We start from the raw sequence: 11,534 nt of genomic DNA, 5'->3' as shown, positions 1-11,534 counted from the left end.
TAAAAAGTCAATGCTAATACCACCCAAAATTCAGCAATACGATTGCTGTTCACTATGACTGATATGGCATTACTCCCAGTATAGGTATTGAAAATGTACATCAGCAAATAAGAACGGAAAATAGTGTGACCAGTAATACCTAATAACACATATATGTGCCAGCACCCTATTACCCATTCAGAGCATATCATTATTTTGTATACGATGTCTCTTAAGAAACATTCCTGCTAAACCAAGTAGTATTACAGTGAATAGTAGTCCTAAAGTTAATGTTACTGTATGTTTCCTTATAATTTACCAGATTTAAATGATGGTATTTACAAGTTATGGGTTAAGGAATGTGTTGTAGTGCTTTGGCAATGGTTTGCATTGTTGTATCTTGGTATGAGACATGTATGCTGTAACTTGTCCCCACTTCCCTGACAGGACCCATCTGAAATGTTTCACAAGTTAACAACAAATAATTAAATACATAAATAAACGGATGCAGTAATTAAACAATACAGGCATTCATTTAAATAGATTGTATTAAGGCTCTGTGTACCAAGCGTGTAAATGTGTATACTTCCTACAATAAATTAAACGCTTTACCAAAGCATATTAAAACATTCTTTAAGAAAATAATATCCAGTAACATTTTAAATGCTTAAAATTAGACCCAATTTACTTTTTTTTATTCAGTTATTGATAAATCATTTGGAGTTAATGTGCCTAGTGGAAACCGCATTTAAATGGATATACTTTAGTTTTGTTCAAGGCCTTCTTTATTCACTCCTTTCCAGTAACGTTACCCTCTGTGTCCATCTTCCCAAAGCGGGACTCTCCCACACTTTGGAATGTGAGGAACCACGTGACAGGCTTCTTACAACTTCATTGAGCTGGCTATTTCATCCAATCGCTGCTTTCTTCCATAGAGGGTCTTTAGTCCTAAACCAATCCGCTTGAAAGTAGGGGCGGGGATATTTGTCGCCAATGACGTCCACACACTCCGCGTTAGGTCCCTGGATCCTTGACATGGCGTAGAGAGGAAGGCACAAGGGAAACGGACTACTTTTTCTGCTGTTAGAGAGCAGGCTTTTGCATTTCCATCCAGGAAATAATCAATTCCATCGTTTAATATTCGTCTACTGTTCTAAGTAAGTAATGCTCGCAGTACCACAGTTACTCTTCTTAATCTGTAACTCCTGAGTAACCGAATCAGTATGTCAAATTTAAGTTTCATTAAAAAAAGTTTATTGACATGCTTCTCCTACTGTAATAAATCAAAGTAATTCTTAGCGCGACATTGTGAAGTGCATTAATTCCAAACCTGCGAAATTGTGAAGGGAAGTGAAACTGATAAATTATGTACTGTAACCAGAGGTGTTTGTAACTTTTTTTGTAAGCGAGCGTTGAGCCAGAAGACATTTCTTAGATATGATGCGTAAAAGATAAAAAAGGTTCACACTAATATTATCCTAAGTAGTGTGCTATAACATTTACAGAAACGGAGATATTGACTGATTTTGCTCTGACTTAGCCAGACTTTCTTTTTGTGGTTTTGCTTTTGACTAAACACACTTGCATACAACGGTTTACGCGTACTTTACAATATACATGTACGCTTTGGTGTTTGATAGCTCTGTGTAAAAGGCTTCTCGGTTATGTGAATTTTGCATGACGTATATCTAGAACTAGAAAACTAGGTAAAGAAAGGAAGGTCTGATTTACAAAGATTTTTGGGAGGGTAACTATTGTTAAGTGCACTTCTGATGAACCGTTTATTGCCAGTATTGTTGTGCAGCGTTCAGAGCACGTACTACATTCGCCGGTACTGCCTACGGTAATGTAGACTTTTCATTCCAAATACGGTGTATTAAATCAACCTTGTTTTATGTACAGTGCTAATGTTATTTCAGCTACATGTGTTAGGAAGGTATGTGGGGGACAGAGCATAACAGATGAGCTAGAGAGTGTATGCTCAATTCAACAGTCTTTCTCTGATGAATGTTGAGCCAAATGTTTCTATTGTACCATTGGCAGGCTATTTTTGAAGAACACTATAATACTTGAATACTATAGGACGGATTTAAAATAGCATTATCAGTGTACAATTATACTGTTTAGATTTTGTTTTTCCCCTAATTTGAATTAGTAGATGCTTGTGCCAATGTCCATAATAATACAGTAGACAACCTTCTTCCAACAAGTACATCTCACTGTATAAACTTGACGAAACACATTTTATTACCCTCAAGGGTCTGTTTGCTGTACAGTCTATTTTAGAATAAGAACCATTTTGTACTAATAGCAAGGATTGCATGTAACCAAACAGTGTCTGATTACCCAGAACCACAAATTACAGGTACAATATATTGTTTTAATTAAGCAGTGAATTAAATTATTTAAAGAACATCAAAGAGTATAATGTATACCATTTGCATCATAATGCTAGTAAGAACAATCAAAATTCTTTGGTTGGACTATATAAGAATTGCCTTATCCATCCAAAATTCAGTGTGGTACAACCTTCATTGTGGTACCCATCTTGTCAATGGCCACTGCTCCAACTGTGCTTTGGTGGTTGTGGGATTGTGATTGCTGTTTTAAAATGTCATGCGTGCAGCATCGTAACCAGAGCTGGCATTCTACCGAGGTCAAACTTCGGTTTCAAGCTATAGCTGCAGTATTTATGTGACTGCTTGGTATTTACTGTTCAACCTCCAAATCTGTGTTACATGGCAAACCAACAGAGAAAATTAAGGAGTCATTTGTACTTTACCAGAATTTCTACATAAGCATCAGCATTGATGATGCAAAAAAACAACGAAGGACACAGCCTCAGTATCCTCATAGCTAGTTACGGCCATGTATGCGTGTATTTGTTGTGTGGATAATAGTTGTCGATTGAGGGATACAATGCGAGTGATTGGGGTGAATGCCCACCCCTTGTAATTCTCAATTTGTAGGTGGATAAGCTGTTCCAGTTATGCTGTTTTTAGAGTTTCAATAGGTTTGCCAGATAAAAAAATATGTTTTTCTTCCCGTTAAATTATAAATGTCTCTGAATGTTAATAGGGCTTGCAGTGCAAATCATTAACCATGTACAAATTGTGTTTACAGTGAGGTTTAACCTGAACTAATGTCATACCAATTAATTAAACAGTAGTTATTACAATACTTGTAATCTAGCCAACAGTATGTTGTAGTGACACACTTTTCACCAGACGCTTTGATGGAGAGAAATATTAAACCTCTTCCATTATTTTAAACAGTAAAATGCATTTAATCCAAAAAAAAAAAAAAAAAAAAAATTTACAAAGGACCATCTCTTTGAAGTACCCTGTCAGCAGATATTTGACCCCGGCAAACACTGAGGGTTCTTACATGTACTGTATGTGTCCTGAATAAATTATAAGTCATATTGGCTTAAGGCTGTAACTGTAGATTCTTTATGATTCAAGAAACGTAATGAAAAGGCAGTCTGAGTTTGATGGGCTTAGAACGGTTCCAAATGAGAGGATATCATTTGGCCGTTCAGGGCTTGCTGGTTCTGGTTCCTCGTAGCTGACTGATCCCAAAACTTTAAGGAGCCTAGTGCCCACTTATGGAGCCGGTCTTAATTGTTACATATCACAAAACCACCACATAATTTGGCATATTATTGAGACAGGCCCAGGACTGCATGGTAGAGTAGGGGGGTGTTCAGGTCAAGCTTGAGGGGAAGCTTAACTTTAGCCAGCTCTAAATTTTAAAAGAAAGTACCATGGAATTGACACACTAGCCTAAACAAAAACATCCGTCTTGGCTAGGAATCTCCTGACATTTCCTGGCAGTGGCTCTTATCAGTATGCCAGTTAGTGATACATACAGTTTGCCTACTTTTATATTCAGCATTGATTGTTTGTGGTAGCCTACCAACTATCCTGACATCCACAAATGTGATAGTGTTGATGATAACTGTCAAAGTTTTAATGAGTGTGTAGAAAATGAATAGATTCAAAACTTTACTACTACTTTACAGAGCTTCAGTGAAAATAGATAAAGTACTGCAAGGGTAGCGTAGCATTGAATAGAAGCGAGAGCAGGAAGCATGCATGAGGGTGTGTTACGTTTCATTAGAGATACAGAAGAGGCCTTCACATCAGCAACTGGAATAACCTCTACACTTAAACCCCAAGGGATAAATGTAACTCCAGACTACATGCATCTAATAAAAGTGCTGTATTGTAATTGTTTAACAACACAGTGCTACTGTAGGGGACCCACAAGCCCTTTGTTGATACAGTAGCAATCTGCTTGTGTATCTACTCAGGTATTTAAATAGGCTTCTGTCTTCTCATTGAGATTTTTTTTTTTCTTTTTGTGTTTTAGTATGGTAAACATTTAATTTAGCAACATACTTAGCCATGTCTTTTTTTTTTCTTCTTTTTGTAAATGCTGTACTTGTTTGTGTAGTCACTGCTAAGTATTTCCATTTTAGTGGTGAGAAACAGTAATTCCATGAGTCCGGAAATGCACTATTCTTTTTTTTAATGGATAATTAATATATTTAAGAGGCCATTATTTGTATGCAGAATTAGTTATTCAGAGGTGTTATATTGTTTATTCCCATATTAGAGCGTAACAAGATCTCTCGTACAGTATCTGGTAACAGAATACAAATAGAAATGCAGTTTATCCAGATAGTGAATATTTGGAATAGTAATGTAATTGACACACATGTAAATGTAGTGATTGACATAGACAGGTCCTGTATCCCTTTTCTATGTCTGTAAATATTCCAGCATGTGTATCTGGTGCTGTTTTCTGTTTTCTGTTTTGAAATGGATATGACAAGAGGTCTAGCTGGATTACCAGCATTCTATTTTAATCTCTGGCCTTCAGTATTTTAGGGTGTTCGCTAAAGAGAGTAATTGCACAATGTTTTGTAATTGTAACTGATTATAATCCAAAATTTCAATGCAACTTCAATTCTGCTACAGTAATACATTGGAGAACATTAGTAAAGTATGGGGTAACTTGGGCTAGCTTTCCTCTAAAAGCAGCTTAGTGGGCCAGTGGTCATGCCTTCTAGTTTAACAGCAGAACCATTGCAGTTATACTCCTACCTAAAACCGCCGACGGCAGTCGTCATGACTGTTACATTTTAAACAACATCAATATTAAAATGAAAGACAAGCTATCAGATACCACTCAAATCATATCAAACATCTGCACAGCCAAAACACTGTATTTAATTGATGTATTAAACATAAAAGGGATTATTTTCTAACTTACCACGATAAAGCACTACTTTAAAAAATGAAAAACTATAATAAAATAAACATTTCCAAAGAAACTAGTCTGTAAGAAGGTATATGTATATACAAAACTGTAAAAACAAAAAGTATTTTTAAATTTAAAATGAAAGTAACATATGTTTACTCTTGCGTGTGTCAGTAGGTACAGCACTGAATCCAGGTTGAGCTGCTGCAGTCTGCTGCTTTGCAATTTTCTGATCAAAATGTTTTTGCCTAAGCGATGTGGCTAGCTTCAAGATGAAATCTCTCCTACTGATATTTTCTCTGGTGCTTTCCTTGTACAAAATGAAGAAATCGATGGCTGCCAGGTCCAGCAGAGATAACAACAGGCTTGTATATAAAACTACAGGTTAATCATTGCCTGTCTTTGGTCGTGTGGGAGGGGTAGTTTATTGTTAGAGGTGTCAACTTTAACGTTTAAATCCAAATCAACAACCTGCCCACTTGCACAGTAAGCGCTGCTGTAGCCTATACACTGGCTCCTAACCTTGAATTTTGCTTTGAGTAACCAGCTGTTGAAAGTGATATTTTTTAATAATCCAGCAAAACAGAACATTTGTAATAGACTGCATCAACTTCAGCAAAACAAAATGGATGTTTAGTCTTAGTCAGAACACACAGGTTTGATATGTGTTCAGGGTCATGCTCCTTAGTCCTTTATTCTCTTCAACAGTTTTCATTCTGCATAACTGGAAGGAGGTCATCCGTGGTGTGTGCATGCAGTAGTGACATCATCGGTCAAAATTGCCCTTTTTAGAGTCAGTTATTTTTCATACAGTGAGGCTAATAAAGAGAAGTTTATTCACACAAGGTACAATGTGTTCAAATGCATACAAAAGAGAATACGTTTCTGTGTTTGCAATTGTATTTTTCTTGTGACTGTCCTCTCTGGAATCTATAATGTTATTATGGCTCAGATTAGAATATTAGGAGAGCAATATATGTAAAAACACGGAGAGCATGACTATGAAGTTGTAATGTGCAGAACAAGCTCAAACTTCTGATTTCAGTACGGTTCAGCTCAGTACGTCATATATAAGAATTATTTAATTATTTGTTTATTTATTTATTTTTTATAGCCCCAGGTGATGAAAAAACCCAGGTTTATTGTGAACTTGTATAACAGACAAATCATGTTACAAAGTTGTTCTATGAAGTGTTTCCCTTTTTTCCCCATATAATACTTGACTGTTAGTAGTGTTTTTATTACTGAACAACACGAGATTTAAAAAAAAAAAAAAATTGCTTTCATTTGAAATTTAACTAGATAACCTCATTCCCAACAAATGTAGGCATTAATGAACCTTTACTGGTTGATGAATGTATAGGCGCTGTATAGTTTGATTTATTTATACAGTATGTCCGTGCTTGCAGTATAATATACTATAATATACTCAATGTAATTTCTGGCTAAGTTACAGTGTGTGTAAAGGAAACCAAGTCTGCAATTATACTTCTGTGTGCCAATCTGTGATGTGGCACACAGTCACAATTCAGTATCGGCACCTTTTTATATATATTTTGTACAAAGTCCTTTACTTTGACTCGGTGACATGTATACACAGATGTACTGTATGATGTAGGCAGAGTCTGCTGCTAAAACCAGAAAAAATACTAGTGCCTTTTACTCATGGTGCCTTTATAAGATGTAGATATACATAGCTATATTTGCATAAAGGAGAAACCCACACTAATCTGTTTGTTTATTTTCAACAATTTGAGCAAATCATGTTAGACAGTGAGAATTTTATTTGTGTGTATTTTATTTATTTTCTTCTATCTTGGGTAGCATTTCCAAAATAGAAACCATACATCTAGAAATGTTTTTTGCTGCCTATAAAAAAAAAAAAAAAAAAAAAAAAAGAAAGTTGAGATAAGGTGTGCCAATTCTAAATTAAATGCTATGCTTTTTAATTTTATTTTCATAGCCCTTGGCAGATATACATAACAGGGTAATTATTTTTGCATGCATGACTGCCTTATTTTCTTAATAAAACTATCCTCTTTTTTTTTTTTTTTTAATAGCAGGCAGTAAAATGAAATTGGCAGTGAGTTTGTGAAGTTTGAAATATAGGTCAAGATAAAAGAATACAAATTTGTTTGATGTACAGTAGGTCCCTTTTCAAGATGTGTGTTTACTTCAGGTTTGTTCCAAGCGTTCCAGCAGTAGAGAGTGCAGATGGTAATGAGGAGGTGGTGTTGCATGTTTCGGGTGGTTGTCTGTAGCTGATGGGCACCAGGTGCTTTTATGAGAGAAATATGTCAGTGTTTTGCGTTGGTGATTCACTGTGTGGTGTCTGAGAGAGTTTTGTTTGTGTGTGCATTCCTGTATGAAGTCCTTTTTTTGTTTTTTGTTTTTGGTTTGGTGTTGAATTTGAGCCTGAAGTTCCTGTTATTGCCCACAATGTACTGTAATTACTACTGCAGTCATTTTGAGAGGCCACAGCAGCTGAAGTAACGTGACCCAGGGAAATGTAAAAAGCAACAGAGGACGTGGCTTTTTGGATATATAGTTTAAGATCATGTTTTATTATTTCTACAATAGCACACATTTTTCAACTTTAAAGCTAATTTTTTTACTTGGGGTTGTTTATGCTGTTTTAAATAGAGCTTAAAAAGAGTCCATGTGGATTTGAGAGGGGGGAATATATATATAAGAGCAGTACAGTATGATCAGACATACATGAAGGACTTTGAGAGAAAGCTGGACCATGTATTCATTCTTAAAGGATTTGAGTGGAAAGGCGCTGCTGTTTAGAGTTGTTGAACATCCCTATATATCCAACAGTTTTATTATTATTAGTAGTAGTAGTAACTGTACAGGTGTAGTCATATTTTTTCTTGCTACCACTAGTAGTAGTAGTAGTAGTCTGAAAATAGTAAAACTGATTTTAAACAAAAACATTTTACATATACAACTTCCAGCAATCTCCGTTGTTTCTTTACAAATTCCTTCTTTGATCCTTTTTGTTTATTAACTTTAAGTATTTAAGTGCAACATTATTATTATTATTATTATTATTATTATTATTATTATTATTATTATTATTATTATTATTATTATTATTGTTATTATTATTACATTGTTGTTAAGCACTACATAATTGCTATTATTATTATTAAAATCTGTGTTGTTATGCGCAGTTCACCACTTACCTTGTATTATTTAATTTTACCTTTTAAAACAGTCAAGTGAACTCGTAAGAAAATGCTTTATAAATATGGCTCAATTTTCAAAACTATGTATGAGCTTGGTAATGTTGGGATGTGTCGCATAGAATACAAATGTATTGCTGGCTTTGTTTTTACAACCTATAGAATAGTAGTACCATTTTAGTCTGAATCGCCACAAAACTTAACTTTATGCATATGTAAAGACCTTCTTGTCACAGACTTGTGCCACAGAACAATTTAGTGAACACTAAATTTATTTATGAACACTTATTTATCAAAACAAACAAACCAAAAAAAGCCATAGCTTAAAATGAGGTCATATGTTCAAGTTGTGTGAATGCGGGACCTTTTTTGTGTCATTTAAAAGCCAACAAACATGCACATTTTTCATTTTAAATGCTGGCTATGTAGACTGCATGTATGCTCCAGTTTATTGCTTATTAATAAACCTAGTTTTATGCAACTTGGATAATTGGAAAAAGAAAATGTCTTGTTGCTGCTAAATACACCACCTGCAAGCCACCCAGGCATTGTCTTTCTACTGGATGTCTTTGTAGTCATTCAATGCAATCATATAATAATGGATACAGTGTAATGTGTTTTGAGATGTGTGTCAAGGGTATTAACCTTGCTTCTGATTGGTCAGTTTCATTTCAGTTGCGCAACAAAAAGATGATAATAAAAAAAATAGAAACAGGTTCTACTTTAGCTACGGAAAATTTTCTGAGAGACGTCTCTGGAGTCGCTGGCTGCTGGTGTGGATACTTCTATTTGACTAAAGCACTTTTGGCCCAATAAGCTTCACGGCCTGTTTTTTTTTTTTTTTTCTTTTTCTTTCCTATTCATATAAATATACTAAAACAGTAACTCAATTTCTGTACTCTCTTGTTTGTTGCCACGTTCTTCTGATTTGTTTACTCTATGCAACTAATGACTGCAACGAATGTTTATATTTTAAAGTGTTGTGTCTCGAATTAGTGAAGTCCTGATCCGACAGCATGTAACACAGACAGCTCTTATGATTACGTGCTATTTTTCAGTAAACGCAAGCTTAAATTGCAGCAAGCTGATTCTGCTGTTTACATTATTAAGTAGTAAATTTGTACACAACACTCAAACACGCTTGGTCACTGTCAACTGTTGCACCAAACTGGGGTTACTGTATTCTGCTGGTGTTAATACAGCACCAATCTGAGTTTACAAGCATTTGTATTCGATGAGATAGGTATTATTTTTCTTTTATTTGTTACCGTCCTTCTCGCACTTCAGTTTATAAAAAAAATATTTCCCCCCTTACAGACATGTCATAGCTCATTCATAAAAATGAACACTTGCTTTTAAAGGGAGAGGCAGCATTTTTGTGTTCAGGCACCAATCCGCCTAAACCTGAAAAAACAGTTTACAATTTTTTTTTTTTTTTTTTTTTTTTTTGTCGCATTTGCAATTATTTCAGTCGCTGTCTGGATCTCTGCAAATATTGTAAATTAATAATAGCTAAATAATAACTAAAATAAAATGTGCATGGTTATTGTAAAGCAAAAGTTTTCAAAAGTCTGACAAAAAAGAAAAAAATCTGTTCTCTAAATGCAGATTATTTAAAAAAAAAAAAAAAATAGAATTATTTTTATATTTTGAGTTTTTTCTTGAGGAACACTTGGCCTAGGTGATCTACAAGTCCTGGTTTGGGAATGCTTTGCTATTGCGCACTGATGTTGCAGATAGTTTTGAACGGTTTAATGTTTCTAGTGTAGCTTGTGCATATCAAGTTATCATACCTTCACGATCTGACACCGTCTGTAACTGTGATGGTGATGATGTGCTGTTGCTCTGATGGTGTCCTGGACGATCAGTTTGGTTATATTCCCTGAATACTTGATTCGAACCTTACACATTTTACACACAGCGTGACTTATCAAGAACATGAGGGGAGTGCACACGGGATTTTAAACCGACCAGAGCAGGTTGAATTTTGCCGCTGCCCTGATGAGATTATCAGCATTAATAACCCGCCTCCACTAGCTTCCGTTTCGCTCCGCTACCAGCAGACTTAAACACCCTTAACACACTGAATGGTAGGTGAGGCTGCTAGAGTACATGCTAATAAATTATTTTCTCCAATTATCAGTGTACACACAATTTAATGCATGCTCATGTTTATGTTGGCAGACACAATTTTACTATATCAAACAAGAGTGTATCGATAATGGTGTCGTCAAGAAAAATATCACTGTTCACTGTGTGGATCGATGAATTGGCACACACCTAATGCTTTATATTCCTTCCTTGTCTTTGTTATTGGGCTACTAAAGTTTTAATTAATCTAGATCTTGAATTTTCTGGGTTTACAAATTAATTTTATTATGGTACAATAATTACTTTTTTTATTATTGATTATGATAAATGGGATTTCAGAATAGTTTCCATTAATAGCACTGTGTAACAATTTTTTTTTTTTTTTTGTTCCTGGGTAGTACGTGTTATTTCCTAATTGCTTATGCCTCAAAAGTATAGAAAATGGCTATTATTCCCCACAAACTTTGCTTTTGTGACCAGGACAGTGATATTTCAAAATATCACTATTTCCAATGGGAAAAAGAGGAAAATGTGTGTCTTTTCGTTCACATAAAGTCAGAAAAAAACAACATATGAATCCAAATTAACATGTATTTATACTAAAGTAATACAAAGGTGACTACAAAAGATTTAGAAGCGAGTAGTTTTTCGAGATTTACAATTATACTGTAAATACAGTATAATTGTAAATCTCGAAAAACTACTCACTTCTTAATTTCCAGTGTAAAATGGCACTTTTACAATTAACATTTGTTGCATACAATACTGTATAACAACCTTACAAATACACATATTCAAGATAACTAATTCAAAAACAAAATTGTTAACCCAATACATATTAATGAGAAGTATAGTGCAGTACAACTGAATATTCAATTCTGACGCTCAAAGAACTATGTCTGCAGTATGTAGAATATTTATATCTAGGCTACACTGATTTTAGTTGGTCAAGTTCCTTTGAAAATGTATTTTGGTATGGTTTTTGTACAGCAGGTACAATGCTGT

At 34.7% G+C, this 11,534-nt stretch overlaps 1 protein-coding gene across 12 annotated transcripts in view; it reads left to right on the top strand.

Annotated features, from left to right (window-relative positions):
• Nucleotides 1–1,002: 1,002 nt before the first annotated feature.
• LOC121318410 (liprin-beta-1-like) overlaps nucleotides 1,003–11,534 on the top strand; it is a 55,661-nt gene continuing 45,129 nt past the window's right edge. For all 12 annotated transcript variants that reach the window (XM_041255040.1, XM_041255038.1, XM_041255039.1 and 9 more), the window contains exon 1: nucleotides 1,003–1,136. The gene's annotated coding sequence lies outside the window, so the exon portion shown is untranslated. The remainder of the gene's footprint in view (nucleotides 1,137–11,534) is intronic.

The sequence above is a fragment of the Polyodon spathula genome, chromosome 7, assembly GCF_017654505.1.
Source record: "Polyodon spathula isolate WHYD16114869_AA chromosome 7, ASM1765450v1, whole genome shotgun sequence".
In the NCBI taxonomy this organism is placed as follows: domain Eukaryota; kingdom Metazoa; phylum Chordata; class Actinopteri; order Acipenseriformes; family Polyodontidae; genus Polyodon; species Polyodon spathula.
The sequence above is the reverse complement of the archived record's forward strand: the minus strand, read 5'-3'. Positions and strand labels throughout refer to the sequence as shown.